This window comes from Phalacrocorax carbo, unplaced genomic scaffold (assembly GCF_963921805.1).
Source record: "Phalacrocorax carbo unplaced genomic scaffold, bPhaCar2.1 SCAFFOLD_56, whole genome shotgun sequence".
In the NCBI taxonomy this organism is placed as follows: Eukaryota; Metazoa; Chordata; class Aves; order Suliformes; family Phalacrocoracidae; genus Phalacrocorax; species Phalacrocorax carbo.
The window spans coordinates 536,240-547,479 of NW_026990375.1; the positions used below are offsets into that span (position 1 = coordinate 536,240).

Sequence of the window (11,240 nt, forward strand, 5' to 3'; positions counted from 1 at the left end):
GATCGGAATTCCAAAGTTGAAACCGAGATTATTATAATAAATTGGATGAGCAATTAGCAGAACAATTGGAAGCATCACAAAACACAGAGATGGTAGGTAACACCAGAAAAACAAGTAATAATAATAACAACCCCACAAGTTATGACAGAACTTGCAAAAGAAAAGCATGAGCAAACACATTAGGGTGTAGATGCTACGGTTTTGAGTTTAAAAGCATCTGTAGCGTGTGTAGGCATGACAAGAACAGTTAAACCCATGGTAGCTAAGTGTCCAATCTGTCCTAGAAATAATCCCCTGAACCAAAGGAAACCACCTTTAGGAGTAACAAAACAAAAAATTCTCCCGGAAATTATTAGCAAATTAAGTTTTCTGAGTTACCCAGACAAAATAGATATAGCAGTATTTGTTAGTGCTGATGGACAAGTTTTCTAGTTGGCCAGAAGCTTTCTCGTGCTGCACCAACAAAGCTAGAGTAGTAGTTAAGATGTTGCTGAAAGAAATAATACCAAGATTTAGAGTGCCAACAGGAATGTCCTCTGAGAGAGGACCACATTTTTTTGCAGAGGTAGTTCAACAAATTAATAAAATTTTGGGTATAAAATGGAACCTGCATATGCCCTAGAGACCACAATCAAGTGAAAATTTTGAGAAGATGAACCAAACACTGAACTGACATAGTGGAATATTATTGATCTAAGATGGAAGTATTGAGAAAATGATTATTTCAAAACTTCCAAAGGGGGGAAATGTAACCAAAGCGATGAAATCAACCAACCAGAGACGGTGTTCCATTACGGGAACACGGAGCGTACGAATCAGCGCATCTGTCGATCTGCATTTTAGTCCCTAGGCGATCGTTAATGTCAGCAGAACAACAGACAACGTGCTTCTGTCAGAAACGGATGACAAAACGCGGTTTCGTGTAGCGCACTGAGAAAACTAGCCAAGACTGCCAAGATTAAGAGCCAAGAAGGTAAAAGGCAATTCTGGCAGGGGGAGATTGCGACCACCGACTCACGGACCACCACCGAGCCTGCGCAGCGATTTACATACGGAACGAGCAAGTTTGTACCAATCAGTAGACAGGACAATAACGACTATATATGAGTATGTAAAATTTTGATCTACAAATTCTACGGGAAAGGTGTGTGAGGTACGCACGCCAGGAGGAGCAATCCCCCGTGCATCTGGCGCCGTGAATAAAGAACGCCTGCTCTTTAATACTAGATTGGTGTTGAATAGATATTTCCGATTTTACCGCGTTTTTCGGTAACACAGGGAGTCAGACCAAGAGAGCCAGAGAAAGACACAATACCGACAGGCTACAGGACAGAGCAGGAGGAATGAAAAAATAAAAACGGAGCCAGAGCCAGGCAGAGAGAGGCGGAGAAAGAACAAGTAGCCACAGGCTACAGGACAGAGAGAGGGAGGCCTGAAAAGACGGGGAGGCAGGGAGCCACTCAGAGCGAGATGGAGAAAGAAGGGGCGGGGGGGGGGGTGCAAAAAAAAAAAAACTAAAAAAAATTTTGCAGCAGGTAAGGAAAGAGAGGGGGCCAGGGGAGAGACAGGGAGGGCCCAGGACGCACAAGAGAGGCAACGGGGCCCCAGTGGCCCAGGACTCACCGCGACTCTCGCTCTCAGCGCTGCTGGCACAATTTAGCCGTTCAGATGCTTCTTTCCCCTCCTCTCCGCCCTGCCTCTTCTGCAGCTCCAGACTCTAGGCCATCCTCCACCTGAAGAGAATACAAGGGTGTCTCACAGCTCTTACGAGATGAGGCTTCCTAGGCACGTAGCGTAGCCTAGCTCGCTCGTGCCGGAGCTGGGGGCAGGAGCACGGGGCAAGTGGGGCCAGGGGAGGCTGAGGGGGAGCTCTGGTGAGCTGGGGAGTCGGCTATCTTCTGCACCCTGGGCAGGGGGAAAATGTCATCATCCTCCTCCTCCTTTCCCTCTTCCCTTCTATCAGCTCCTGGGTAACTCCTGGGGCTGCCCTCACCCGCTCGCCTTTAGCATACCAGAAGCCTGCCTCGGCAGGTCGTTTGAAGCTTCCCATCCCACCAGCCCCAGTAGTGCAGGCACACAAGGAGACACCCCTGCACCCACCAAAGGGGCTCGCTCACCTCACCGGCAGCCCTAGGCCTCACCCGACACAGGGAATCGTGTCCGACACACCACCACGCTGCAGCAGGAGCGGAGGAGGCCTTTCCTTACCAGGAAGCAGCAACGAGCACGGCGGCATCACCTCGCAGGCACCGCAGCATCGCAGGGCTGTCACCTGCGGAGAGAGCAATGGGGATCACAGGGACGCCACCGCGCGTGCGCGGCTCCCGGGCTCAGTACCCAACTCTGGTCGCTGGGCAGCAGCATTATCTGAATTACTCTTCTCGATTAATACCATCCAGAAACCGTAACTTGGCTGCATCCACAGAGCTTCTATTCCTCTGCACCTTTCCCCCTCGCAGCCCCGGCAGCACCGTTCATTGCCTCTGCACCAAACAGCAAAGCGTCTCGAGCATTTCAGTCCTTTCCTCTCGACTGCTTAAAAAAATCTGGTGCTTGCTACTGTCCATGCCACTGCCCGCCCCCCCCATGCCCGAGGGAGGAGAAGCAGCACAGCAAACCTGGGGAACAAGGTTGGGTCCCCCACCCCCGCAGAATAAGCCCCAGGAACTGCTTGTAGGCATGTGGCATCAGGGTTGTGATAGGGTTTTGTTTTGGTTTTCTTTTTTTTCCCCTGCCTTCTTTACATAATGTAATAATTGGGGTTGCTTTTCCAAACTACTGAGTTCTGTGGGGACTTTTTGTGCTTTTACCCTACAAAAAATGGTCATTTTCACTTTCGGTTTTGTGCATGAGAATGGTTGGTGGGTGCTTTTAGGTGGTTGTTCCTTCCCCACCACCACCCTTTTTTTCCTTTCCAGCTGCACAAATCCAGCTGAGTTGGCTTTCCCAGAAGCCCCAAGTTGTTTTCTTTCCACCAGAATTCTTCCTGTATTTTCACCCCCCATTGCAGACCCAGAGTCAGGGGGTTTGAGGTATTTTTGTGCCCAGGCAGCAGCTCCCAGGCTGCATAAGCAGCCCCACAGGGGGAAGTCCCCGTTTGAGGGAATCGGCCCCAAATTGGGATGGGAAAGTGAAGACAAGGGAAAAAAAAATCCTGAATAACCTGAAAAAGAACACCTACTCCAGCCCACCAAGCACCCGTCACCTTGCCTGACTCACCTCCAGGGCCCAGATCACGCTCGGCTCATCACTTAGTGCCCTCAGATCACAAAAAAAAAAAAAAAAAGAGTAAAACCCATAATGGAGCCCTATAGCCATCAGTCACATCTTCCCTCCAGTACTACACACAGACTCACCTTCTTACAGCGCTCCCCTGGGCTCTCCTCCGTTGCCCTGCACGACTCATCCATCTGCACCTGGAAAAACAGTGTTACTGAACAAGTCACCTGGAGGCACAGCAACAGCTTAACCATTCCACAGCTCTTGCGCCCCCGTAGGAATACCATCTAGAGCCCAACTACAGCCTGCCGTTAAAGGAAATGCGTTAAATCAAACGTTAAGCCCTCGCACGTACAAGCCGGAACAGCAAACACACAGCACGCTCGCGCACCCAGGGCGCAGCCCGACGGAGGTCCACGGGCACCTCGCCGGTCTGATGCGGAGCCACCCAGCATCCCTGAGAGCACAGCTGCAGGCGCAACAGCAGTTTCACCTACACCCATCTCAGCGCGCAGCGCTTCTGAAGCTTTAAGCTGAAAGCCCTACCTTGACCCTTGGCCACACTAGAAGCGAGCCGTGGCTAGGACTCCACAGAAACACAGCAACACAAATTGCACACCCACAGCGGCGACAGCCTTGCAGCTATTTAGACCAGGAACGACAGAGAAAAGTAAAACAGCTTCATCACCCGCACAGGAAAAGCAGCAGACGGAGACAAAGGGTCAGCATTCACAGCCCTTACAGAACACAGGCGTTCTCTCTCCTTCCACTCCTAAACCCATCCCCACTTAGGTCTAAATATCGCAGCCCTGCTGGGGCAATATCGAGAGCGGGGAACAAGAGCCCTGCCGCCCGCCGTTTGTGCGGCAGGACACAAAAACAGAGGGACATGTTTTGCCACACACAACCCTGAATCTCCTGAAAATTTATGTTTACCAAAAATAGCCATTTGGAACATATTCCCAAAAACATTCGGCAATGAAACGCTTACGTGTTTGACACCCGCACATTTTTGGGGAACTTGCTATTTGCTTCCTGGTTTTGCTGGTCTTCCCTCAGAAGTTCTACCTGCAGCCAAGTTATTCCCACCCGCCCGACCGGTTCAAGCGTTCACCTTCCTGGTATTATCAGCACATTGACACAGGCGAGGAACTTAACTGCTCTTCTAAAACTATCCAAATGACAATTACAGCCCTGAAAGAGGAGTGGAAGAGAAGAAAAGGAGAGATCAGGCAGCAAAAATGCCCTGCAGGCTGCTGCCAGCCAACACTGCACTCTTTTGTTAAAGCCACCCCACCCCCCCAAACGCAAAAATAAACCCCATGACTTTGTGGAGTGCGGTTTTTTCTTCTTTTCAGCAGTCCTTCTGGAGCTCATCCCTGTCTCAGCATCTTGTCTTGTCAGAGCATGAAGATGCAGATGATCTGTATCCCGATGACATCTGCATGGGATGAATACATTTTCAGAAAACGCCCGACTGAGCCATTTGCCACAGTCACGAGACTCACGACATGACACACGAGGTGGGCCCAGAGTTTTAAGGCAAAAATACCTCCCCCGCCCCCCACCCGAGATCTTTCAGGCTCCAGACCTGCCATCTCCCCGCACCAAACCTCCCCGGCCAAAGGGTTTCAGGTGGCCCAAAACACAGTACACAGAAAATAAACGGGGAAAGCCCTACATTGTGCAAAAGCGAACGATGCCCGACCAGGGCTTCTCTGCGGGGCCCGGGCTCGGCACGGAGCCCCCCCCCGGCACGAGCACGGGCCCGGGCCGGTCACGGAGCCCCCCCCCGGCACGAGCACGGGCCCGGGCCGGTCACGGAGGAGCCAGCCCCCCCCTCCCCCGCCCGGCCCCGGGCCCGGCACGGAGGAGCCAGCCCCCCCCTCCCCCGCCCGGCCCCGGGCCCGGCACGGAGGAGCCAGCCCCCCCCTCCCCCGCCCGGCCCCGGGCCCGGCACGGAGGAGCCAGCCCCCCCCTCCCCCGCCCGGCCCCGGGCCCGGCACGGAGGAGCCAGCCCCCCCCTCCCCCGCCCGGCCCCGGGCCCGGCACGGAGGAGCCAGCCCCCCCCTCCCCCGCCCGGCCCCGGGCCCGGCACGGAGGAGCCAGCCCCCCCCTCCCCCGCCCGGCCCCGGGCCCGGCACGGAGGAGCCAGCCCCCCCCTCCCCCGCCCGGCCCCGGGGCCGGCACGGAGGAGCCAGCCCCCCCCTCCCCCGCCCGGCCCCGGGCCCGGCACGGAGGAGCCAGCCCCCGCTTCCCCCGCCCGGCCCCGGGCCCGGCACGGAGGAGCCAGCCCCCGCTTCCCCCGCCCGGCCCCGGGCCCGGCACGGAGGAGCCAGCCCCCCCCTCCCCCGCCCGGCCCCGGGCCCGGCACGGAGGAGCCAGCCCCCCCCCGGCACGAGCCCGGCCCCGGGGCCGGCACGGAGGAGCCAGCCCCCCCCGGCACGAGCCCGGCCCCGGGGCCGGCACGGAGGAGCCAGCCCCCCCCTCCCCCGCCCGGCCCCGGGGCCGGCGCGACGGAGCTCCCCCCGCCCGGCACCGAGCCCGGCCCGGGCCGGCGACGGAGGCCCCCCCCGCCCGGCCCAGGGTCGGGCCCGCACGGAGCCCCCCCCACCCCCGGCCCACACGGAGCCCTCACCGCTGCCCGAACTCACCCACCAGCGCTCTCCGGCCCCCGGCTACGGCCGCGCTGCTCTCTCAGGCGGCTGCCGCAGACGAGGATCGGGAGCCGCCAGGCCTCCACGAGTCCCGAGGGGATGCCGGCCACCGCAGGGGATGGCTGCCTGCGGCCGGACTGCCGCGGCGCTCCCCGCCCAGCTCCGAGCAGTCTCCGCCGGCCACGGGCTTCCCACGCCGGGCCGCAGAGGGGCCCCGGCACCGCAAAGAGACCCCTCGCGACCCGGCCGCCCCACGCACCTCTCCCACCTCCGCTCCGCCGCGCACGCGCCACCGGAAGCCCGGGCCCCGCGGGGCGGCCCTTAGAGGGCGGCCGGAAGGACCGGCCCCCACCGGCCCCGCCCCCGCGCCGGACCGCCCCCGCGCCCAGCCGGTGAGCGCCAGCGCCCCCTGCTGGCCGGGCCGCGCTCAGCTCGCGAGGGCGCCGAGGGCCGGGCGGGGCGGGACGCGCCGGCTCGGGGCCGGCTCCTTTCGGGGCGAGCGGGCGAGCGAGAGACCCCTGCGGGCCCCGGTCACGGCCGGGCAGAGCCGCGCGCCCTCCGGGAGCGGCTGAACGGGGCTGCCGCTCGTGACACGTACCGAGCCGTCCGCGACGGGAGCGAGCAGAGGAGGAAGGGGCCGGCGGCCGCGGGGCCCTGCCCGCAGGCACGGGGGGGGGGTGCGGGCTGGGGCCCGTGGGGCCGCCCTGCTGGGCCGCTGCCCTGCGCCGCACCGCGCTGGGGGCTGGGGCCCGACCGGCGCCGGGGGACCGGGGGCAGCCACGAGCAGGGGGCCTGAGCTTAGCCACGGCCTGCAAAACACCCCGCAGCGTGAGACGCTGCGAGGCCAAGGTGGTCCTTGGCAATGGGGGCGCCTGGGCTCGGCCTCCGCCGTACCCGTCCTGGGTCTGCGTGGCGTTCCAGGGGAACGGTGTTCTCCTTGTGCGGAAGGTGGGCTGGCCGTTCGGCCGTGCCCCGGCCGTTACCGATACTGCCAGAGGCGCTCGCACGCTCTGGCCCGTTACTGCTGCGGTACCGCGCCGTAGCCGAAAGAAGAGGTGTTGTGTTTTCTCACAGAAAAGCCTCCTACGGTCAGTGGAAGAAATAACCTCCTTCCGTGGCACTGACTCTTTTCGTCCAGTCCATAGCCGGCTTTCGGCTTTTGTCTTTACAGCATTCAGTTTGCTTTCTGCCAAGCTTTCTACCTGCTGTGAAACATTTGGATGTTTTTTTCCTGTTGCTTTTTTTCCCCCCTACTTGCTCCACAACTCCCACACCAACCACCCAGCGCGGCTCGCCTTTCAGCCCCCAGACCCAGGAGCCTTGCCCTGGGACGGCCCGTACATGTCAGCAGAGTTGTTCCAGCTCTCACCCTGTCCCTACCCAGCTGAGGACGTCTGTGTCCGTGGCAGACACCCAGACACTGCCCCTGCAGCGTGGCAGTCCCCTGCCCCGTCAGTGAAAACTGCGGCAATATCGGCTAAGTTTAAAAGCGTCGGCAGGAGGTGCAGAATACGTAAATAAAGCGGCGGTTGGCTGCCGGGTACGGGTGCGATATAAATACATTTTGTTTACAGGCCTTCGTGCCTATTCAGCGTTGAACGGCACCGCAGCCCACCCACCCCGGGGCTCACGGGGCTCGGAGAAGGGTCTCTCCAAGGGCACAACCTAAGGCAGCGCAGGAAGCCCAGCTGCCACGCTCCCAGTCGCTACGGGACGCTTGCTTACAGCTACACCGACGAGGGTGCGGATGAGGCTGGAACTAGCAGAAATGCTGACTCTTCTGGCCTTTTATTTGCGGAAGGCACAGCGCGCGAGCCTCGGCGGCTCACAGGAGAAGCGTGCGGCGCTGCCGGACTCTCATTCTCAGCTCACGTACTACTGCCAAAGCTCCTGCCCTGTGCTGTGCCAGATGCCGGCTGGCGTGAGCACCTGGGCTCCTGAGGGACCCCCTTGTCCTGAGAGCCAGAGGTACTCGCTTCCCTTTGCATGAGGCCTGTAGGAGATAGACCCTGCAATTTAAAAAATCTGTATCAAACGTGGCAGACTCAAAGGGGGGCATTTTAAAAAAGGCAGGTTTGTTTTCTTTTTTAACTTTACGATCTACAGCCTAGCAAAGAGCTCCCTTTCAGTGTCAGTCGCTTGGCCTTCTCCCCTACTGACGAGGTCCCAGCCTCCCGGTGAGATCTCGCTGGAGATATTCTCAGTTTCCCTCAGGTACGGGGCTGCCCTGGCCCGAGGCCAGCGAAGAAGCTGACTTTGCCCATGCCTGAATCAGCAACACGTCCAGCAGGCGACTTGCAGAGCCCAGGGAACCCTCGTAAAGAGGTCTGGGGGTGGGCCGCGCCACATCTGCGGCATCGGCCGTGGGAAAGGACCGGCGCAGTAAAGCAGGTGGGTGAAACCGCGGTCCGCGCCAATACGTGCTGCTGCCTGGGGCATGGCTTTGCTGCGGGTCAAGTCAGATGCTCTCTGTAAGAGTCAGTCAGGACAAAGGCCGCAGCAGATGTCTTTTCTGCTCATTTTAACAAAGGCTGGACGGAGCCCATAGAGGAAGGCACTACGCGTCTTGCTGGGTCTGTTTGCCTGCCTTCTCGTAAGCCGTCGCGGAAACTTGCACGAGCAAAGCCTGTGCAAGCTGATGACAGCCACGCACGGTTGAAGAGGGAGCAGACGGTGAGAGCAGAGGTGCGCGCTCAGGCTGTGCGCTGGAAGCTAATGCTAATGCTGCAAAATAAAGAGTGGATTTTCTTTTTTGGGTTTAGGTGAGCGCTAAACATGACATGTGCGTGTGTGCGTGTGTCTCTCGCAGGTTTTTGTCATACACCCCACCCCCCCGCCCCAAAAAAACCACCCGCACATGCCACGCGTTAAACAGTGGTTTTCCATTGTACTTAGACGTGCTTACATAGGTGTGTTGGTTTTTTCTTTTTTAATGCAGAAACAGCAATACGATAGATTTAATACAGCTAGCAATTAGATGGGTGTAGCTTTAGAGCGTCGGCTGTTTACAAAGCAACTGCACACCTTCTTTAACTCACAGTTTAAACAGGTAAACTTGCAGTGCATCACACGTGCTTTGTACAGTCACGGTCCACACGGCAGGCCAGATGCTTCACCCTGCCTTGTCCTTGTTCCCCCGACTCCGACGGGACCGCCGAGGCCATCCTGGGGACAGCGCCGCTTTCTAGCAGCTGGGTTGCTTGCCTGGACGCCCCACAGACAAACAGTCATTTCCCCGCTGAACCTCTTCTCAAATATTTTCCTAGCCCTGCAGGCCCCAGGTCCTTTGGTTCATATTTCCTTTTTTCCGGGCTTGATGCACAGGACCGATGATTTCCAGAAATAGAAACAGAGGCTGATTCAGTCCAGGCTAAACATTCTCTGACCTAAACCAAACTGCCTTCGAAGAGATAGCTGTACTGTAGGCACCACCTCGGGAACAGAAGTTGCCCTGTCATTAAAAAAAAAAAAAAGAAGAAAAACAAGGCATTTCAGGCTGAGGAGGCTGAACGGTGTGCTGGGGGCAGTGGGGGGTTGGAAAGAAACAGTTCAGACGATTAGAGTGAGCTTAGCGTTGCAAAGCGTGCCATTATTTTTAATTTGGCAGTCAGAAGAAAATAGATTCTGACACTGATTTCCTGTGTGCTGCGGGAGTTCTCTCCTCAGCATTCCTGTGCACCATTTTACTTTTGTGTCCCGTCCGCTTCGCTTTTGTGCTGTAGCTCTCCGGTTCTAGCTACGCTTCCCACCACCCCCATTACGCTTTGACAAGCCCAGCTCTCACTGTGCTTCCCTTCCCTTCCCTTCCCTTCCCGTATGCGCGTGCAGGGAAAAGCCCGCGCGTCTGCCACTACAGGACACGCTCTGGGGGGCAGGAGAGATGACGACGCTCCCTGACAGAGGACACAGCTGAGGGGCGGTCCGCCGGGGCCGGGGAGATGGCAGCACCTTCCCTCAGCTGCCCCATCCGAGCACAGGTGCAGGTGCGCACTGAGGAGAGACAAGCAGGCAGGAGCCGCAGAGCGAGAGAGAAAATAAAATTCACGGGTGGGTGCTACTTGCGTCTCATTCTTAGCGCAAGACATTAATTCTCAGCACATTCTTGGAGCTGCCCCTTTGGGACTCACGGAGAAGAGGGAGGTTGGCCACGCGGTGCAGCCCAGCTCTGCTTCCCCTAAATGGTTTTACTGTTCAGGTGTTGCCCTAATCTGGCCGGTACCCCCGCAAAGAGTTTGGGATTTCTGCTGCCTCTCCGGGCCAGCCACAGACCCCGACTTCATCGCAGCGAATGACCCTGCACTCGTCAGAGCGGTTGCCGAGTCACATCCCGCTGCCTTCCCTGCAGAACTGGAGACCCTTTTTCAGCCCTTGCCCCCTCTTCTCTCAGCTCGTCGCCCGTCCCTTTACCAGTGCCGGCACCGATCCTGCCTCCAGCTCGCCCTGTCCCCACCTGCGAGCGCCCAACAGGAGCTAAATGTCTCCTCAAGGATGCACGGAAGAGACGCGCAGGTAACCCAGCACAGACCCCCTGCAAACATCTTCTTTCCATTTGCTTTCCTCTCCTGACACGAAGGGATGACTTAGGAAAAGCGTACTGCTCGCATTTCACCTGCACCGCTTCTACTTTCACTCTCGCTCTCCTTGGCAGTAATTAATAGCGGTGGCGGGGGGGGCTGGGGCATTCCCCCAAAGCGGCTGCGGTTACATCCGGGCGGTTGTGGCACTCCATTAGCTTTGTAATTTTTAAATCTAAATCTTCTGGAATTGTTAGTTCTGGTCAGGAATCACCCGTACCTGCAAATTTTCTTAATAGCTACGCTTGACCCCAGCCACTGTTTAACAGCTCACCTTTATTTCTCTTCATTTAAGAACCCAAAGCTTCGTTTACTGCTTGGGTTGGAAGCAGGAGCTGTCGCTGCCTCCGAACTTTCTAACAGCCCTGTTACAATTTCAGTACTACCCGCTCCCAATTTAGCTTTCCGGGTCGATTTTCATTCTAGATTCTAAAATTTCCTTATTTTGTTTCTGATCAGGAGTCATTAATGCCTGCAGTTGATTTAATAACGGCTGCATTTAGATTGAGCTATTAATGACTCGCAACTCTATTTATGGCATAAAAAAGGACTGCCTTTATTTTTTTTAATTACAGATTAGGAATAATGACTGCCTGGTTTGTTCAGTAATAGCTGCGATTAAATTGAGTCACGACTCCTCCCTAAATAATATGTGTTTATTTGCACTCCTACAATTTAACCTCCCCTTCACCGGTCAGGGGCACCGACAAGTGCCCGCGCGTACCTCCGCGCCCCCTGCGCCGGCTCCCCAGGGAGCAGCCTCGTACCCTGACCAGAGTCTGCAGCGGCC

The 11,240-nt window shown here is 57.5% G+C and overlaps 1 long non-coding RNA gene across 1 annotated transcript; it reads right to left on the reverse strand.

The window, feature by feature from the left end:
• Positions 1-1,985: 1,985 nt before the first annotated feature.
• LOC135311068 (uncharacterized) lies at positions 1,986-5,965 on the reverse strand. Its single transcript, XR_010370952.1, has 3 exons — positions 5,874-5,965; positions 3,357-3,416; positions 1,986-2,272 (listed from the first exon to the last, which is right to left on the reverse strand). It is a non-coding gene; the product is annotated as an uncharacterized LOC135311068 (long non-coding RNA).
• Between the last annotated feature and the right edge of the window lie 5,275 nt (positions 5,966-11,240).